Source organism: Choloepus didactylus, chromosome 1 (genome assembly GCF_015220235.1).
Source record: "Choloepus didactylus isolate mChoDid1 chromosome 1, mChoDid1.pri, whole genome shotgun sequence".
NCBI lineage: Eukaryota > Metazoa > Chordata > Mammalia > Pilosa > Megalonychidae > Choloepus > Choloepus didactylus.
In genome coordinates, this window is record NC_051307.1 from 133,639,396 (window position 1) to 133,657,332 (window position 17,937).

Below are 17,937 nucleotides of genomic sequence, written 5' to 3' on the forward strand. Positions count from 1 at the left end.
CTCCTCCAGGTTCTGTATCAGCTTCTTGCTTCCTGTGACTTGCTCTTTCTCTGTGTCTAAATTTCACTCTCTTATAAAGGGCTTCAGTAATAGGATTAAGACCCATCCTGACTGAGGTGGGCAACACCTTAACTGAAGTAAATTCATCAAAAGATCCAATTTATAGTGGGTTCACACCCACAGGAATGGATCTGATTTAAGAACATGTTTTTCTGGGGTACATACACTGTCATGTCACTAGTTGGATACAAACTTAAGCAATAGACAGCTCAAGGACTAAATCCCAGAGTTAGCACTTTAAAATATTAATATGTTCAGCATGCAACAAAAGATTATAAGACAAACAAATAAAGAGGAAATGATGGCCCATCCAAAGGAACAAGAAAAAATTCATGGAACCACTGAGAAGAACCACACTTCAGACATTCCAGAAAAAGACTTTAAGAAACTGATCCTCAATATGCTCAAGGTGATAAAGGAAACACATGAAGGAACTAAAGAATCTGAGGAAAACAATGAAAGAACAATATGAGAATTTTTTTTAGGATTCTCAACAGGAGCAGAACAGAAATACTGGAATTGAAGATGACAATAACAGAGATGAAAAGTTCCCTAGAGAGTCTCAAGAGCAGAGTGTATTTGGCAGAAGAGAGAATCAGTGATCTCGAAGACAAGACAATAAAAATGATTCAGGTGGAGGAGCAAAAAGAAAAAAGAATTTAAAAAAATGAACACAGCCTGAGACTTGTGGGTCACCATCAAGCACACCAATGTACACATTGGGGATGTTTCAGAAGATGAGAGAGAGAAAGGGGCAGAAGGAATATTCAAAGAAATAACAGCAGAAAACTTCCCAAATTTAATGAAAGATATGAATATATACTTCTAAGGAGCCTAATTAACCCCACACAGGGTAAACCAAAAGAGAATTATGCTGAAATACATAGGGATCAAATTATTTAAAGCTGCAGGAGAAAAACAACAAGTTAGGTACAAGAAAATCCCAATAAGCTCAAATGTCAATTTCTCGTCTGAAACCATGGAAACAAGAAGGCAGTAGGATGAAGGATTTAAGCGCTGAAAGAAAACAATTGCCAACCAAGAATTTAATCTCCAGTGAGACTTTCTTTAAAAACTGAGGACAAGGAGGGGCAAGATGGTGGCATAGAGAGGAGTGGAAGCTAAGTAGTCCCCCTGGAACAACTACAAAAAACCAGAAACAACTAGTAAATAATCCAGAATAACTGCGGGGGGACAAACGAGACCATCCATTCATCATACACCAACCTGAATTGGGAGGAATGCCCGAGAACACAGCATAAAATCTGTAAGTAAAACCTGCAGAACCAAGTCGTGAGACCCCCTCCCCCATAGCCTGAGCTGCAAAGCCTCGTGGTGCCAGAGAGAAGCTCTATCCCAGCAAGCGAATATAGCTCAGCTGAGCTCCAACTGGGGTTTTAAGTAGCGAGTGTGAACTGCTCACTACAGGTATGCATCCCCAAAAAACAGACAGAGGCTTTGGGTGACGACTGACCTGGGAGAGCCGGAGGGTCGCCCTGGACTGGGTCTGAAGGGGACTATCTGTTTCTTTTTTGGCTCAGTGGAGAAAGCCCCAGTCATTTTCAGTTTCCAGGGCTGTGAAGTGGAGAAGGGTGGAGACAGCACAAGCAGAGAGCGAGACCACTGAAATGCTAATGACCTCCACCTGGGGGCTCTGTCTTCTCTAGGAGGAAAGGGGTGGGGCCCTTTCCATTCAGAACCAGACCCCAGAGCCTGGGGGAACATGGCCATACCTCCTCACACCAGTCAAGAATTATAGGCTAACAGGCGTCACCTGCTGGGCAAAAAAGCACAGTGACCCCGAGGCATCAAAGGGTGGAGCAATTTTCTAAGACACACCTGCAGGGAAACCAGATACTGAATATTTCTTCCCTCTGGGACCTGAGCCTGTTCTGGTCTGGGAAAACCTGATTTGGATAACCAAGGAAACCATGCCTAGACAACAGAAAATTACAACCTACACTAAGAAAAACAAAGTTATGGCCCAGTCAAAGGAACAAACGTACACTTCAACTGAGATACAGGAATTTAAACAACTAATGCTAAATCAATTCAAAAAGTTTAGAGAAGATATTGCAAAAGAGATAGAGGCTGTAAAGGAAGCACTGGGCATGTATATGGCAGAAATCAAAAGTTCAAAAAAACAACTAGTAGAATCTATGGAAATGAAAGGCACAACACAAGAGATGAAAGACACAATGGAAACATACAACAGCAGATCTCAAGAGGCAGAAGAAAACACTCAGGAACTGGAGAACAAAACACCTGAAAGCCTACACGCAAAGGAGCAGATGTAGAAAAGAATGAAAAAATATGAGCAACGTCTCCGGGAACTCAAGGATGAAACAAAGTACAATAATGTATGTATCATTGGGGTCCCAGAAGGAGAAGAGAAGGGAAAGGGGGCAGAAGCAATAATAGAGGAAATAATTAATGAAAATTTGCCATCTCTTATGAAAGACATAAAATTACAGATCCAAGAAGCTCAGCGTACTCCAAACAGAAGAGATATGAATAGACCTACACCAAGACACTTAATAATCAGATTATCAAATGTCAAAGACAAAGAGAGAATCCTGAAAGCAGCAAGAGAAAAGCTATCCATTACATACAAACAAAGCTTAATAAGACTATGTGCGGATCTCTCAGCAGAAACCATGCAGGCAAGAAGGAAGTGGTGTGATATATTTAAGATACTGAAAGAGAAAAACCGCCAAGAATCCTGTATCCAGCAAAGCTGTCCTTCAAATATGAGGGAGAGCTCAAAATATTTTCTGACAAACAGACAATGAGAGACTTTGTGAACAAGACACCTGTCCTACAGGAAATACTAAAGGGAGCACTACAGGGTGATAGAAGACCGGAGTGCATGGTTTGGAACACAATTTGAGGAGATGGTAGCACAACAATGTAAGTACACTGAACAAAGGTAACTATGAATACGGCTGAGAGAGGAAGGTGGGGAGCATGTGAGACACCACAAGAAAGGAGGAATGATAATGACTGGGACTGTGTAACTTGGTGAAATCTAGAGTATTCAACAATTGTGATAAAATGTACAAATATGTTCTTTTACGAGGGAGAACAAGCAAATGTCAACCTTGCAAGGTGTTAAAAATGGGGAGGCATTGGGGGAGGGATGCAATCAGCATAAACTAGAGACTGTAACTAATAGAATCATTGTATTATGCTTCCTTTAATGTAACAAAGGTGATATACCAAGGTGAATGCAGATAAGAGGGGGGGATAGGGGAGGCATGTTAGACACTTGACATTGGTGGTATTGTCTGATTCTTCATTCTACTTTGATTTAAGGTTATTTTTCCTTTTGCTGCTTCCTAGCTGTCTTTTTTTCTCTTTCTTTTGCCTCTCTACCTTCTTTGACTCTCCCTCCTGCCTTGTGGAAGAAATGTAGATGCTCTTATATAGATAATGGTGAAGGTGGTGAACACATAAATGTATGACCATGCAGAAAACCATCGATTATTTACTTGGGATGGAATGTATGGTGAGTGAAAAAAACCATATTAAAAAAAAATGGGTTGATGACAAAACCTTGAGGGCAATATACTGAGTGAAATAAGCCAGACACATTAGGACAATTATTGCAGGGTCTCACTGATAGGAACTAATTATAATATGTAAACTCATAGACATGAAATATAAGGTACCAAGATATAGGACGAGGCTTAAGAATGGGGAGTGGTTGCTTAGTATGAGCAGAATGTTCAATTAGGATGAACTTAAATGTTTAGAAATGAATAGGGGTGTTGGTAGCAAGATGTGAGAATAACTAACAGCGCCGAATGGTGTGTGAATGAAGTGGAAAGGGGAAGCTCAGAGTCATATATGTCACCAGAAGGAAAGTTGGAGGTCAAAAGATGGGAATGTATAAAACTGAATCCTATGGTGGGCAATGTCCATGATCAACTGTACAAATACTAGAAATCACTTCCATGAACCAGAACGAATGTATGACAATACAATTAGAAGTTAATAATAGAGGGGCATATAGGGAAGAACTATATACCTATTACAAACTATATACTACAGTTAGTAGTATTTCAACATTTTTTCATAAACAGTAACAAATGTATTATATCAATACTACGAGTCAACAATTGAGGGGGGTTGGTTAGGGATAGGGGAGGATTAGAGTTTCCTTTTTTTTTTTTTTTTTTTTCATCTTTCACTTTATTTCTTGTCTGGAGTAATGAAAAGTTTCTAAAAATTGAACAAAAATTAAGTGTGATGGATGCACAGCTGTATGAGGGTACCCAGGGGCAAGTGATTGTACACTTTGGATCTTTGGATAATTGTATGGTATCTGAACAATCTCAATAAAAATGAAAAAAAAAAAATGAGGACGAGATTAAGACATAAACAAAAACTGAGCAAGTTTATCATCTCTAGAACTGCCCTACAAGCAAAGCTAAAGGGAGCTCTTCAGACTGAAAGGACAGTACACTAAACAACAGATAAAAGCAGCACAAAGAAATAAAGACATCTAGTAAAGATAAACATATGGGTAATTATAAATTCCAGTTCTATTGTACTGAATTTTTTTGGTATATAACCCCATTTTTTATTTCTTACAGGTTCTAAAATGCAAAGGAATAAAAAGTAATGATAAATCTGTGGTTTGGGACATATAAAATATAAAGATACACTATGTAACAAGTATAACAAAGAGGTGGGGATGAGACATATAGCAGTATATGTATATGCTGTTTTAGTTACGTTGCTATCAAATCAAACATGATTGCTGTAGATTTAGGATGTTAAATTTTAGCTCCATGATAACCAAAAAGACAATATATGAAAAATATATACAGAAAGAAATAAGAAGGGACTCAAAAGAGTATAATATGAAAAATCAAATAAATATGAAAGTAGGCATTAAAAGAATAACTGAGGATCAAAAAAGACAAAATAGTATACTGGCAGAAGAAAATCTGTTATCAGACACAAGTAAGTTGAATGTGAATGGAAGGGAAAAATATACCTTGCAAGCAGCAACAAAAGACAGCTGGAGTACCTATAGTAATATCAGAAAACAACAGACTGCTATGAGTGGCAAAGATCAATATACACTGATAAAGGAGTCAATACAACAAAAAGACATAGTAATTATAAAGATACATATGCACTTTATGGCACAGCACCAAAATATATGAAACAAATATTGACAGTTTTGAAGGGAGAAATAGATAGTTTTACCTTAATAGTAGGAGACTTCAATACACCACTTTCAATAATGGATAGAACATTTAGACACAAGATTAGTAAGGAAATAGAAGACTTAAACTATATTCTAAACCAATTAGACTTAACATATATAGAATGCTCCACCCAACAGCAGCAGAATACATATTCTTCTCTAGTGCACATGGACCATTCTCCAGTATAGACCATATGTTAGGGCACAAACACAGGTCTCAATAAATTAAAAAATATTGAAATCAGACAATGTTTCTTTCCAGACCACAATGGAATGAAGTTAGAAATCAATAACAGAGGGAGAACTGGAAAATTTACAAAATTGTTGAAATTAAACAACATACTCTTCAACAACCAATTCATCAAAGAAGAAATCACAGGGGATATAGGAAATATCTTGAGGCAAATGAAAATGAAAACACAATACCAAAACTTAAGGGAATCTGCAAAGGCAGTGCTGAGGGGGAAATTTATAGCTCTAAATGCTTACATTAAAAAAGAAGAAAGATCCCATATCAGACACCTGACTTCACAATGGAGGACTGAGAAAAAGAAGAGCAAACTAAATCCAAAACGAACAGCAGGAAGAAATAACAAAGATTAGAGTGGAGATAAAGGAAATAGAGAATTAAAAAATAAAGAGAATCAACAAAACCAAAAGTTGATTCTTTGAAAAGATCAATAAAATAGACAAATCTTTAGCTAGAATGACAAAGGAACAAAGAATACCCAAATAATTAAAATCAGAAATGAAGGGGCGGGGCATTACAACCAACTAGAAAGAAACAAAAAGGGTTATTAGAGGATATTATGAAAACTGTTTGCCAACAAATTAGATGACCTAGATGAAATGGACAAATTCCTAGAAACATACAAACTATCCACAATTCCTCAAAAAGAAAAAAATAAATACAGCGATAGGGCATTTGAATGAGATGGAGACGGAACTGGAGTTGGCACAGGAATTGGACGTGGTCCCCCGACAGCTGAAGATGGCAGTGAATGTATACTCGACATCAGTGACCACTGATAACATAAGTCGACAAGACATGCTGGTGTGGATCAACGAGTCTCTGCAGTTGAATTTGACAAAGATTGAACAGTTGTGCTCAGGGGCTGCCTATTGTCGGTTTATGGACATGCTGTTCCCTGGCTCCAGTGCTTTGAAGAAAGTGAAATTCCAAACTAAGTTCAAACTTGAACACATCCAAAACTTCAAAATACTACAAGCAGGTTTTAAGAGAATGGGTGTTGACAAAATAATTCCTGTGGACAAATTAGTGAAAGGAAAGTTTCAGAACAATTTTGAATTTGTTCAATGGTTCAAGAAGGTTTTTTGATGCAAACTATGATGGAAAAGACTATGATGCTGTAGCTGCTAGACAGGTCAAGAAACAACAGTGGCTCCCTCCCTTGTTGCTCCAGCTCTGAATAAACCAAAGAAACCTCTCAGCTCTAGCAGTGCAGCTCCACAGAGGCCCATTTCAACACAGAGAACTACTGCAGCTCCTGAGGCTGGCCCAGGGGTGGTGAGAAAGAATCTTGGTGTGGCCAATGGAGATGCTGAAGCAGCTGAACAGATGCAGCAGCCCAATGTATTGAAACTTACTGTTGAAGACTTGGAGAAGGAGAGAGATTTCTACTTTGGAAAACTAAGGGACATTGAACTGATTTCTCAGAACGAGGGGGAACACGACGCTGTATTGCAGAGGACTGTGGACATTCTCTATGCCACAGACGAAGGCTTTGTGATACCTGATGAAGAGGGCCCACAGTGGGGACAAGAAGAGTATTAACAGCCTGGACCAGCAGAGCAACACCCGAATTCTTCACTCCAAATCATGTGCTTAACTGTAAAATACTTCCTTTTATTATTCTTAGAGGACTCACTGGTTTATTTCCATAAGCAAAAACTACCTCTTCTTAAAATGTGTGCTTTGCAGAAGTTTCACTCCTTTTCCATTAACCATGAGTTAGGAGCTTTTACCTTGTAGCAGAGCAGTATTAACATCTAGTTGGTTCACCTAGGAAACAGAGAGGCTGATCCTGGGGCTCACCGTGTGGTTGCTGCAAACGCCAATTGCTGGAGAAGGTGTTTTTATGTAATATGTTCAAATGGAGTTCTCAGTAGAGAAATGGAGGGACTGAATTGAATTTTAAGCTAATGTGAAATCTTGGCAAAGAACGTTTAATAAATAAATGCCTTAAGAGTAATAAGAAGAAATACAGATCAATATCTAGTAAAGAGATTGAATCAGGCATCAAAATCTTCCCAACAAAGAAAAGCCTAGCAATACATGGCTTCATTGAATTTTACCAAACATTCCAAAAAGAATTAACATCAATCCTGCTTAAACTCTTCCAAAAAACTGAAGAGGAGGAGACATACCTTAACTCCTTCTATGAGGTCCATATCACCCTTATACCAAAGCAAGATAAAGGTACCACAACAAAAGAAATTTACAGACCAATTACCCTTATGAATATAGATGCAAAAACAAACCTCAGCACAATACTAGCAAACTGAATCCAATAGCACATTAAAAGAATTATATACAATGATCAAGTGGGATTTATCCCAAGTATGCAAGGGTGGTCGAACATAAGAAAATCAATTAACATGGAATAAATCATGTTAACAGAATAAAAGGAAAAAACCCAGGTGTTCATCTTAGTTGATGCAGAAAAGGGATTTGACAAAATCCAGCATCCCTTCTTGATAAAACACTTAGGAAACTAGGAATAGAAGGAAATTTCCCCAGCATGATAAAGGGCCTATATGAAAACCCCACCACTAATATCATACTCAGTGTTAAAAGACTGAAAGCTTTCCCTCTAGATCAAGAAACAGACATGGATGTGCACTGTCAGCACTGTTATTCAATACTGTCCTAGAATTTCTAGCCAGAGCAATTAAGCAAGAAAAAGGGAGAAAAGACATCCAAATTGGAAAGGAAAAAGTAACATTTTCCCTATTTGCAGATGATATGATCCTATACATAGAAAATCCTCAGAAACCCACAACAAAGCTCCTAGAGTTAATAAATAACTTCAGTTAAGTGGCAGGATACCCCCAAATCAATAATGTTTCTATACACTAGCAATTAACAACCTGAAGAAGAAATCAAGAAAAATGTAACATTTATAATAGCAACTAAAACAACCAAATATCTAGGAAGAAATCTAACCAAGGGTGGAAAGGATTTGAACAGAGAAAACTTGCTAAAAGAAATTAAATAAATGGAAGAACATTCTATGACCATGGATTGGAAGACTAAAAATTGTTAAGATGTCAATTCTACCCAAAGGAATTTACAGTTTTGATGCAATCCCAGTTAAAACTTCAATAGCCATCTCTGCAGAAATGGAAGAATCAACCATCAAATTTATTATGGAAGAGTAGGGCCCCAAACAGCCAAAGCCATCTTGAAAAAGAAGAATGAAGTTGGAGGACTCATGCTTCCCAATCCTAAAGCTTATTACAAAGCCACAGTCATCAAAACAACATGGTACTGGCACAAAGACAGAGATACAGATCAATGGAATCATATTGAGGGTTCAGAAATAAGCCCTCACATCTCTGGACAGCTGATTTTTTTTTTAATCTGGGTGCCAAGTCCACTCAATTGGGAAAGAATAATCTCTTCAAGAAACAGCACTGGGAAAACTGGATGGCATATGCAAAAGACTGAAGCGGGATCTGTATCTCACACCATATACAAACATCAACTAAATAGATCGAAGACCTAAATATAAGAACCAACTCCTAGAATAAAATGTAGGCAAGCATCTTTAGGACCTCGTGTTAGGCAATGGTTTCTGAGACTTTACACCAAAAGCACAAGCAACAAAAGAAAAAAAAACAGATAAGTGGTACTTCATCAAAATTAAAAGCTTTTGTGCCTCAAAGGACTTAATCATGAAAGTAAAACAATAACCTACACAATGGGAGTAAATATTTGGAAACCACATATCCAATAAGGCTTAAATATCTAGAATACATAAAGAAATACTACAAATCAACAACAAAAAGACAGACAATCCAATTTTTTAAAATGAGCTAAAGACTTGAATAGACATTTCTCCAAAGAAGATATATAATGGCCAAAAAGCACGTGCTCAACATCATTAGCTACTAGGGAAATGCACATCAAACCAGCATGAGATATCATTTCACACTCACTAGAATGCCTACTATTTTAAAAATGGAAAATAACAATTTTGGGGAGGATATTGAGATAGGAACACTCATTCATTTTCAGTGGGAATGTAAAATGGTACAGCTACTGTGGAAGACAGTTTGGCAGTTCCTCACAAAGTTAAGTATAGAATTACCAAATGACCCTGCAATCCCACTTCTAGGTATATACCCCCAAAGAACTGAAAGCAGGAAATTGAACCAACGTTCATAGCAGCATTATTTCCAGTTGCCAAAAGATGGAAGCAACCCAAGTGTCCATCAACCAATGAACGGATAAACAAAATGTTGTATATAGATATGTTGTAGTTTGCTAATGCTGCTGGAATGCAAAACACCAGAGACGGATTGGCTTTTATAAAATGGGGTTTATTTGGTTACACAGTTACAGTCTTAAGGCCATAAAATGTCCAAGGTAACACAGCAGCAATCGGGTACCTTCACTGGAGGATGGCCAATGGTGTCCAGAAACCTCTGTTAGCTGGGAAGGCATGTGGCTGCGTCTGCTCCAAAGTTCTGGTTTCAAAATGGCTTTCTCCCAGAACGTTCCTCTCTAGGCTGCAGTTCCTCAAAAATGCCACCCTTAGTTGCACTTCGGATATTTGTCCTCTCTTAGCTTCTCTGGAGCAAGAGTCTGCTTTCAACGGCTGTCTTCAAACTGTCTCTCATCTGTAGCTCCCGTGCTTTCTTCAAAGTGTCCCTCTTGGCTGTAGCTCCTCTTCAAAATGTCACTCTCAGCTGCACTGAGTTCCTTCTGTTTGTCAGCTCATTTATATGGCTCCACTGATCAAGGCCCAATGCCTCCATGGAAATATCTCATCAGAGTTATCACCTACAGTTGGGTGGGGCGCATTTCCATGCAAACAACCTAATCCAAACATTCCAATTTAATCCCACTGATTATGTCTGCCCCACAAGGTTGCATCAAAGAATATGGCTTTTTCTGGGGGACATAATACATTCAAACCAGCACAACATACAATGGATTGATTATTCTTCACCTGTAAGAAGGTATGAAATTCTATGACTCCTGGGGAGGAATGTAGACCGCCCACCATGGGATGGAGAACATCTTCTTGATCAAAAGTGGGAAATGAAAGGAAATGAATTAAGCTTCAGTGGCAGAGAGATTCCAAAAGGAGCCGAGAGGTCACTCTGGTGGGCACTCTTAACGCACAATATAGACAATCCTTTATAGGTTCTACTGAATTGGGGTAGCTGGCAGTAGATACCTGAAACTAACAAACTACAACCCAGAACCCATGAATCTTGAAGATGATTGTATAAAAACGTAGCTTGGAGGCGGGGCAAGATGGCAGACTGGTGAGCTGTATGTTTTAGTTACTTCTCCAGGAAAGTAGGTAGAAAGCCAGGAACTGCGTGGACTGGACACCACAGAGCAATCTGACTTTGGGCATACTTCGTACAACACTCATGAAAACGTGGAACTGCTGAGATCAGCGAAATCTGTAAGTTTTTGCGGCCAGGGGACCCGCACCCCTCCCTGCCAGGCTCAGTCCCGTGGGAGGAGGGGCTGTCAGCTCCGGGAAGGAGAAGGGAGAACTGCAGTGGCTGCTCTTATCGGAAACTCATTCTACTGATCCAAAATCCAACCATAGATAGACTGAGACCAGACACCAGAGAATCTGAGAGCAGCCAGCCCAGCAGAGAGGAGATAGGCATAGAAAAAAAACAACACGAAAAACTCCAAAATAAGGATTTTTGGAGTTCTGGTGAACATAGAAAGGGGAAGGGCCCTGAGGCGCATATGCAAATCCCGAAGAAAAGCTGATCTCTCTGCCCTGTGGACCTTTCCTTAATGGCCCTGGTTGCTTTGTCTCTTAGCATTTCAATAACCCATTAGATCTCTGAGGAGGGCCCGTTTTTTTTTTTTTTTCTTTTTTTTTTTTTTTAGTCCTTTTTTCTTTTTCTACAACAATTACTCTAAGAAGCCAATACAGAAAGCTTCAAAGACTTACTATTTGGGCAGATCAAGTCAAGAGCAGAACTAGGAGAGCTCTGAGACAAAACGCAATAATTCAGTGGCTGAGAAAATTCACTAAACACCACAACTTCCCAAGAAAAGGGGAGTGTCTGCTCACAGCCATCATCCTGGTGGACAGGAAACACTCCTGCCCATCGGCAGCCCCATAGCCCAGAACTGCCCCAGACAACCCAGTGTGACGGAAGTGCTTCAAATAACAGGCACACACCACAAAACTGGGCATGGACATTAGCCTTCCCTGCAACCTCAGCTGATTGTCCCAGAGTTGGGAAGGTAGAACAGTGTGAATTAACAAAGCCCCATTCAGCCATTATTTCAGCAGACTGGGAGCCTCCCTACACAGCCCAGCAGCCCAGAACTGCCCTTGGGGGACGGCACTCACCTGTGACATAGCACAGTCATCCCTCAACAGAGGACCCGGGGTGCACGGCCTGGAAGAGGGGCCCACTTGCAAGTCTCTGGAGCCATACACCAATACCAAGGACTTGTGGGTCAGTGGCAGAGACAAACTGTGGCAGGACTGAACTGAAGGATTAGACTATTGCAGCAGCTTTAAAACTCTAGGATCACCAGGGAGATTTGATTGTTAGAGCCACCCCCCCCTCCCTGACTGCCCAGAAACACGCCCCATATACAGGGCAGGCAACACCAACTACACACGCAAGCTTGGTACACCAATTGGACCCCACAAGACTCACTCCCCCACTCACCAAAAAGGCTAAGCAGGGGAGAACTGGCTTGTGGAGAACAGGTGGCTCGTGGACGCCACCTGCTGGTTAGATAGACAAAGTGTACTCCACGAACCTGTAGATCTGACAAATTAGAGATAAGGACTTCAATTGGTCTACAAATCCTAAAAGAACCCTATCAAGTTCAGCAAATGCCACGAGGCCAAAACAACAGAAAATTATAAAGCATATGAAAAAACCAGACGATATGGATAACCCAAGCCCAAGCACCCAAATCAAAAGACCAGAAGAGACACAGCACCTAGAGCAGCTACTCAAAGAACTAAAGATGAACAATGAGACCATAGTACGGGAGATAAAGGAAATCAAGAAGACCCTAGAAGAGCATAAAGAAGACATTGCAAGACTAAATAAAAAAATGGATGATCTTATGGAAATTAAAGAAACTGTTGACCAAATTAAAAAGATTCTGGACACTCATAGTACAAGACTAGAGGAAGTTGAACAACGAATCAGTGACCTGGAAGATGACAGAATGGAAAATGAAAGCATAAAAGAAAGAATGGGGAAAAAAATTGAAAAAATCAAAATGGACCTCAGGGATATGATAGATAATATGAAACGTCCGAATATAAGACTCATTGGTGTCCCAGAAGGGGAAGAAAAGGGTAAAGGTCTAGGAAGAGTATTCAAAGAAATTGTTGGGGAAAACTTCCCAAATCTTCTAAACAACATAAATACACAAATCATAAATGCTCAGCGAACTCCAAATAGAATAAATCCAAATAAACCCACTCCGAGACATATACTGATCACACTATCAAACACAGAAGAGAAGGAGCAAGTTCTGAAAGCAGCAAGAGAAAAGCAATTCACCACATACAAAGGAAACAGCATAAGACTAAGTAGTGACTACTCAGCAGCCACCATGGAGGCAAGAAGGCAGTGGCACGATATATTTAAAATTCTGAGTGAGAAAAATTTCCAGCCAAGAATACTTTATCCAGCAAAGCTCTCCTTCAAATTTGAGGGAGAGCTTAAATTTTTCACAGACAAACAAATGCTGAGAGAATTTGCTAACAAGAGACCTGCCCTACTGGAGATACTAAAGGGAGCCCTACACACAGAGAAACAAAGAAAGGACAGAGAGACCTGGAGAAAGGTTCAGTACTAAAGAGATTCGGTATGGGTACAATAAAGGATATTAATAGACAGAGGGGAAAAATATGACAAACATAAACAAAAGGATAAGATGGCTGATTCAAGAAATGCCTTCACGGTTATAACGTTGAATGTAAATGGATTAAACTCCCCAATTAAAAGATATAGATTCGCAGAATGGATCAAAAAAATGAACCATCAATATGTTGCATACAAGAGACTCATCTTAGACACAGGGACACAAAGAAACTGAAAGTGAAAGGATGGAAAAAAATATTTCATGCAAGCTACAGCCAAAAGAAAGCAGGTGTAGCAATATTAATCTCAGATAAAATAGACTTCAAATGCAGGGATGTTTTGAGAGACAAAGAAGGCCACTACGTACTAATAAAAGGGGCAATTCAGCAAGAAGAAATAACAATCTTAAATGTCTATGCACCCAACCAAGGTGCCACAAAATACATGACAGAAACACTGGCAAAACTAAAGGAAGCAATTGATGTTTCCACAATAATTGTGGGAGACTTCAACACATCACTCTCTCCTATAGATAGATCAACCAGACAGAAGACCAATAAGGAAACTGAAAACCTAAACAATCTGATAAATGAATTAGATTTAACAGACATATACAGGACATTACATCCCAAATCACCAGGATACACATACTTTTCTAGTGCTCATGGAACTTTCTCCAGAATAGATCATATGCTGGGACATAAAACAAGCCTCAATAAATTTAAAAAGATTGAAATTATTCAAAGCACATTCTCTGACCACAATGGAATACAATTAGAAGTCAATAACCATCAGAGACTTAGAAAATTCACAAATACCTGGAGGTTAAACAACACACTCCTAAACAATCAGTGGGTTAAAGAAGAAATAGCAAGAGAAATTGCTAAATATATAGAGACAAATGAAAATGAGAACACAACATACCAAAACCTATGGGATGCAGCAAAAGCAGTGCTAAGGGGGAAATTTATAGCACTAAACGCATATATTAAAAAGGAAGAAAGAGCCAAAATCAAAGAACTAATGGATCGACTGAAGAAGCTAGAAAATGAACAGCAAACCAATCCTAAACCAAATACAAGAAAAGAAATAACAAGGATTAAAGCAGAAATAAATGACACAGAGAACAAAAAAACAATAGAGAGGATAAATATCACCAAAAGTTGGTTCTTTGAGAAGATCAACAAGATTGACAAGCCCCTAGGTAGACTGACAAAATCAAAAAGAGAGAAGACCCATATAAACAAAATAATGAATGAAAAAGGTGACATAACTGCAGATCCTGAAGAAATTAAAAAAATTATAAGAGGATACTATGAACAACTGTATGGCAACAAACTGGAGAATGTAGAGGAAATGGACAATTTCCTGGAAACATATGAACAACCTAGACTGACCAGAGAAGAAATAGAGGACCTCAACCAACCCATCACAAGCAAAGAGATCCAATCAGTCATCAAAAATCTTCCCACAAATAAATGCCCAGGGCCAGATGGCTTCACAGGGGAATTCTACCAAACTTTCCAGAAAGAACTGACACCAATCTACTCAAACTCTTTCAAAACATTGAAGAAAATGGAACACTACGTAACTCATTTTATGAAGCTAACATCAATCTAATACCAAAACCAGGCAAAGATGTTACAAAAAAGGAAAACCACCGGCCAATCTCCCTAATGAATATAGATGCAAAAATCCTCAACAAAATACTTGCAAATCGAATCCAAAGACACATTAAAAAAATCATACACCATGACCAAGTGGGGCTCATTCCAGGCATGCAAGGATGGTTCAACATAAGAAAATCAATCAATGTATTACAACACATTAACAAGTCAAAAGGGAAAAATCAATTGATCATCTCAATAGATGCTGAAAAAGCATTTGACAAAATCCAACATCCCTTTTTGATAAAATCACTTCAAAAGGTAGGAATTGAAGGAAACTTCCTCAACATGATAAAGAGCATATATGAAAAACCCACAGCCAGCATAGTACTCAATGGTGAAAGACTTAAAGCCTTCCCTCTAAGATCAGGAACAAGACAAGGATGCCCGCTGTCACCACTGTTATTCAACATTGTGCTGGAAGTGCTAGCCAGGGCGATCCGGCAAGACAAAGAAATAAAAGGCATCCAAATTGGAAAAGAAGAAGTAAAACTGTCATTGTTTGCAGATGATATGATCTTATATCTAGAAAACCCTGAGAAATCGACAATACAGCTACTAGAGCTAATAAACAAATTTAGCAAAGTAGCGGGATACAAGGTTAATGCACATAAGTCAGTAATGTTTCTATATGCTAGAAATGAACAAACCGAAGAAACACTCAAGAAAAAGATACCATTTTCAATAGCAACTAAAAAAATCAAGTACCTAGGAATAAACTTAACCAAAGATGTAAAAGACCTATACAAAGAACACTACATAACCCTACTAAAAGAAATAGAAGGGGACCTTAAAAGATGGAAAAATATTCCATGTTCATGGATAGGAAGACTAAATGTCATTAAGATGTCAATTCTACCCAAACTCATCAACAGATTCAATGCAATCCCAATCAAAATTCCAACAACCTACTTTGCAGACTTGGAAAAGCTAGTTATCAAATTTATTTGGAAAGGGAAGATGCCTCGAATTGCTAAAGACACTCTAAAAAAGAACAACGAAGTGGGAGGACTTACACTCCCTGACTTTGAAGCTTATTATAAAGCCACAGTTGCCAAAACAGCATGGTACTGGCACAAAGATAGACATATAGATCAATGGAATCGAATTGAGAATTCGGAGATAGACCCTCAGATCTATGGCCGACTGATCTTTGATAAGGCCCCCAAAGTCACTGAACTGAGTCATAATGGTCTTTTCAACAAATGGGGCTGGGAGAGTTGGATATCCATATCCAAAAGAATGAAAGAGGACCCCTACCTCACCCCCTACACAAAAATTAACTCAAAATGGACGAAAGATCTCAATATAAAAGAAAGTACCATAAAACTCCTAGAAGATAATGTAGGAAAACATCTTCAAGACCTTGTATTAGGTGGCCACTTCCTAGACTTTACACCCAAAGCACAAGCAACAAAAGAGAAAATAGACAAATGGGAACTCCTCAAGCTTAGAAGTTTCTGCACCTCAAAGGAATTTCTCAAAAAGGTAAAGAGGCAGCCAATTCAAAGGGAAAAAATTTTTGGAAACCATGTATCTGACAAAAGACTGATATCTTGCATATATAAAGAAATCCTACAACTCAATGACAATAGTACAGTCGGCCCAATTATAAAATGGGCAAAAGATATGAAAAGACAGTTCTCTGAAGAGGAAATACAAATGGCCAAGAAACACATGAAAAAATGTTCAGCTTCACTAGCTATTAGAGAGATGCAAATTAAGACCACAATGAGATACCATCTAACACCGGTTAGAATGGCTGCCATTAAACAAACAGGAAACTACAAATGCTGGAGGGGATGTGGAGAAATTGGAACTCTTATTCACTGTTGGTGGGACTGTATAATGGTTCAGCCACTCTGGAAGTCAGTCTGGCAGTTCCTTAGAAAACTAGATATAGAGTTACCATTCGATCCAGCGATTGCACTTCTCGGTATATACCCGGAAGATCGGAAAGCAGTGACACGAACAGATATCTGCACGCCAATGTTCATAGAAGCATTATTCACAATTGCCAAGAGATGGAAACAACCCAAATGTCCTTCAACAGATGAGTGGATAAATAAAATGTGGTATATATACACACGATGGAATACTACGCGGCAGTAAGAAGGAACGATCTCGTGAAACATATGACAACATGGATGAACCTTGAGGACATAATGCTGAGTGAAATAAGCCAGGCACAAAAAAGAGAAATATTATATGCTACCACTAATGTGAACTTTGAAAAATGTAAAACAAATGGCTTATAATGTAGAATGTAGGGGAACTAGCAATAGAGAGCAATTAAGGAGGGGGAACAATAATCCAAGAAGAACAGATAAGCTATTTAACCTTCTGGGGATGCCCAGGAATGACTATGGTCTGTTAATTTCTGATGGATATAGTAGGAGCAAGTTCACAGAAATGTTGCTATATTAGGTAACTTTCTTGGGGTAAAGTAGGAACATGTTGGAAGTTAAGCAGTTATCTTAGGTTAGTTGTCTTTTTCTTACTCCCTTGTTATGGTCTCTTTGAAATGTTCTTTTATTGTATGTTTGTTTTCTTTTTAACTTTTTTTTCATACAGTTGATTTAAGAAAGAAGGGAAAGTTAAAAAAAAAAAAAAAAAAAAAAACAAGGAAAAAAAAAAAGATGCAGTGCCCCCTTGAGGAGCCTGTGGAGAATGCAGGGGTATTCGCCTACCCCACCTCCATGGTTGCTAACATGACACAGACATAGGGGACTGGTGGTTTGATGGGTTGAGCCCTCTACCACAGGTTTTACCCTTGGGAAGACGGTTGCTGCAAAGGAGAGGCTAGGCCTCCCTATCGTTGTGCCTAAGAGCCTCCTCCCGAATGCCTCTTTGTTGCTCAGATGTGGCCCTGTCTCTCTAGCTAAGCCAACTTGAAAGGTGAAATCACTGCCCTCCCCC

At 38.9% G+C, this 17,937-nt stretch overlaps 1 protein-coding gene and 1 pseudogene across 3 annotated transcripts in view; one reads left to right on the forward strand and one right to left on the reverse strand.

Moving 5' to 3' along the window:
* The window catches only part of PPM1L (protein phosphatase, Mg2+/Mn2+ dependent 1L), a 382,513-nt gene that overhangs the window by 21,112 nt on the left and 343,464 nt on the right, over positions 1 to 17,937 (reverse strand). The window lies entirely within an intron of this gene.
* LOC119538553 lies at positions 6,273 to 7,076 on the forward strand (annotated as a pseudogene).